Source organism: Molossus molossus, unplaced genomic scaffold (genome assembly GCF_014108415.1).
Source record: "Molossus molossus isolate mMolMol1 unplaced genomic scaffold, mMolMol1.p scaffold_m16_p_1, whole genome shotgun sequence".
In the NCBI taxonomy this organism is placed as follows: Eukaryota; Metazoa; Chordata; class Mammalia; order Chiroptera; family Molossidae; genus Molossus; species Molossus molossus.
Window position 1 is genome coordinate 196002343 of NW_023425344.1, and position 3719 is coordinate 196006061.

A 3719-nucleotide genomic window follows, 5' to 3' on the forward strand; every position below is an offset into this window, starting at 1 on the left:
ATGCTGGAGCCCAGAAGCAGAAGCCACACCAGCCTGCTCTGGAAGGGCACGCTTCCACAGAAGACACTTGACCAGCTGTTCCAGGGACAGCCACAGCTGAAGGGAGGCCCTGCGGCAGGGTAGGGGCTGAGGAGAAGGCGCGGCAAAGGGGCCCAGGCGCCGGTGCCCGTTCTCCTGCACTCCCAGTCAACTCTGCCCACAATTCTAAACCCCGACCCCTAGCTTCCGAGAAACCCATGTGGGTGGCAGTACTTTCTTTCTCCAGATGATACCAACTGCTGACAGGCCCCTCCTATAAAGCACTAGTGTTCTCCCTGGAGACACAGGCTCAAACTGTGTTCTGCTCAAAGCTGGCTCTGTTTCCCAAGCCCTGCTGGCTCCCTGCCCCCACCCCTGCTGAGGGAAGAGGCTACAGGTGTGCAGGGCCAACCAGGCAAACACCAGCCTGTTTACCTGCCCTGATAGGCTCAGAAAGGAAATTGGTTTTCACAATGGCTAGGCTGTCTGGAATTGCTTCTGTCTTTCTCTTATCCACGCAGGTATCTTTCCAACTAGAAGAGAAAAATATGTCTTTCCTTTTTCTCTCTCTTTAAAAAAATGGAACCAATATAAGCCAGAGTGACTTGACTTAGCTCATTATGAAGCTTATACATGGAATGTGATCACTGATTTGCATGCAGGTCGTGGGACATATCTAAGTTTAAATTACTTCTTTGAATCGGGGCTCCCCTCCCCCCAAAAGGTATGGATGCTTACCTTATTTGGATAACCAAGAGAATTCACTGAAGTGGTCCCTCCTAACATAAAGAGAGACAGGACAGACGTCAGCCTCTGTAATTCTGGAATGCAGAGAGGGCAATTTGCCAGTAACTTTGGAATCCAGACTCCACCAGGCACTGTGATCCTATCGTCATGTCCGAAGCCATTAGTCCAGCCCAGTTCCTTTCCCGGTGATGACCTGAACACAGGTCCCAGAGAGTTTCACTAGTGCGCAGTGACCACTGTGGGGGTGGGGATCCTTCACACTCAGACTTTGATAAAATAGAAAATGCCCTTCCTAGCTCTTCGCCTTTCTTATAGGCCCATCCTCAGTTAATATGGGAACATTTGGGTGCATCAGCTTTGCTCTGAAACAAAGCTACGTTCATCCCCAAATGAGGTGCTGAGGATGAGGGAGAGTCTAAGGCTGAAGCTGTTTCCCACAAGGTTCTCACTAGTCCCGGCTTCTCTGACACCTGTGTCTCCCCATTCCTTCCTTGCACCCTGTCCAGCCCCAGGTGTGAGGAACCACTCAACATGTCCTGGCCCTGGTTAAAGGAACATGGGGTTTAACCCTTCGCTCTTTTCTCACCATTCTTCCACGCATCAGCCTTTCTTCTCCCCCAGCCTCTCGCCCGCCTCTCTTTCGAGGGCAAGTGTAGCTGGTGCTCCCTCACTGAGACGTCCGGTGCATCACATCCAGTCCTGTAGCAAAGCTGACCTCGTGCAGTAACTCTTTCGGCAAGTGCTAAAAAGGCCGAAGAGCAAAGAACAAGCCAAATGAAGTACAAAAAACATTAAAGAGGATACGCTGGAAATGGTGGGGCCATGCTATCAGAATTCTCTTTGTTACTAGACCCAACTCACAAGTTCTCCTCGATGCCCTCTGGGAAGCGCATCGTCCCCTGCCGGTGGTTAAGACAGAACAGACTCCATCAAATCGGGCACCTCGACTTCTCTGTAATTACGCACCGTCTTCTCCATCCTAATTCCAGTGCTGGCCCCCGTCTTCCTGATGCCCATTAACCCCTGTTAAATAGTCCATCCAGCCAGGTGTTCTGAGTCCGTGTGGAGTGGTTGGGAAAGTGACGGCTGTAGGATCAAGAAGACTCGGATTGAGAGCCTAGAGAAACCACCTGCTAGCAACAGGCAGATCATTCTCTTCGAGTCTCAGTTTTCTCATTTTCAAAGCGAAGCAATGCCGTCTAATTCAGGGGTTTGTGCGAGGATTAAATAAGCACATGCTAGCCTAACAGGTGTCCAGTAAATATACATAGTCTCCTTCAAAACTCGTTTCCCGTCATCACTGGCTTGGCCCAAGGTCTCTGATGCCATTCTAAAGCATAGCAGCCATGCTACCGCTTGCCAGTTCTTCATCCAGCCAGGACCCTCCGTGTATTCCAAGTGCTTCGCCACGGCGTTCCCGGGGTACAGCCGTCTCCTGCGCTCCCCGGCTCCCACTGCTCGGTCAGCAATAAGCAGTCCTGTCTATTACCAGTAATAGCGTGTCTGTGTTTGGAAACTGGAACAAATTATACGAAAGTACTTCAACATATGATGAGGAGAATTCTATCAATGGGCATCTACCATTTTAACTACCAGTCAAAATTTTAGTCCTTATAATTGGTACTACCAATTAAATAAATTCAGAACAAAGGAGTTTTTTTAAATAGCAGAAACTATTGGATACCATGATATTTCTTTAAGACGTATTGCAATCAGTTTCACAGTTAACAGAAATGTATAAGTATGTAATTACATTAATTCCTCCATGCATTTGGTACATGTTTGCTGAGCACTCTCTGTATACCAACATTGCAAGGTGCTGGGCACGCCATGACACACAAAATTGACAAGGACTCGGGTCCCTGGAAGAGGAAACAGATACTTTATTTCATATTTAAAATATCTTTTAAATTGGAATATATCTTATAAATGCTGTGGGCGAGGCCATGTCATGAGGTTGCTCAGAAATACTCATATCGCCGTCACTTCATTTGAGTTATGTGCATTGTTGGGACTACATGGATCGAGCTTAACTGCGAGGCAAAGTGTTTTCTAAAAGACCAATCTGATTTGCATGCAAAAAGGCATGGAGATGGTGGTAAGGCATAAATTTGATATTTATCACCTGGCTGGGTGGCTCAGTTGGTTGGAGCATCATCCTGTACATCAAAAGGTTGCAGGTTTGATTCCTGGTCAGGGCACATACCGAGGTTGAGGGTTCCATCCCCAGATGGGGCATGTACGGGAAGCAATAGATCAATGTTTCTCCCTCTCTCTCTCTCTCTCTCCCCCCCCTCTAAAAAACCTATAAAAACATATCCTTCAGTGAGGATTTAAATTCTTTTTTAATTTTGATATTTATCATTGGAGAAATGATAGTGTTTATGGAAAGATAATCACACTATGTGAAGTCGTGCTTTACTGTTGCAAAAGAATTGCCCGCCACCTTCTCAGCAAAGCAAATAACAGTAAGCAAAACTGCCAACTCTAAAAATAGATGAAAGACATCTCAAAGCAATGAGAGGCTGCTGTGACCAATTTCTGCATGACCCAGGACTATCATCAAGGCATCATGTCACAGTTTCATTTGTAGCTTTCTTTTTTCCTTTTTAGTGGTATATACAACAATGTTTCCTACTAGCCATGCATGTTAGATCCAATGAAATACTATAATAAACAAGTAAGCAAAACATAAAATCATTACAGGCCCTGAAGAGTTATGAAACAATCAGCAAGATGCTGTGACAGGAATAACAGAACAACCTAATTTACATAGAGAGGTCACGAAAGGCCTCTCCCAGGAGGTGACATTGGGAAGAAGTCAGCCCTGCAAAGAACCAGCAGAACATTCCAGGCAAAGGAAACTGGCGGTGCAAAGGCCCTGAGGTGGGAAAGAGTTCCTGTGTTCTCGGGGGATGTTATCACTGCGTGTAAAGTCCTGACCTGCTTAGAAG

At 46.6% G+C, this 3719-nt stretch overlaps 1 long non-coding RNA gene across 1 annotated transcript; it reads right to left on the bottom strand.

The window, feature by feature from the left end:
* Positions 1-755: 755 nt before the first annotated feature.
* LOC118617988 lies at positions 756-2628 on the bottom strand. The gene is made up of 3 exons (XR_004956940.1): positions 2519-2628; positions 1352-2281; positions 756-797 (listed from the first exon to the last, which is right to left on the bottom strand). It is a non-coding gene; the product is annotated as an uncharacterized LOC118617988 (long non-coding RNA).
* Between the last annotated feature and the right edge of the window lie 1091 nt (positions 2629-3719).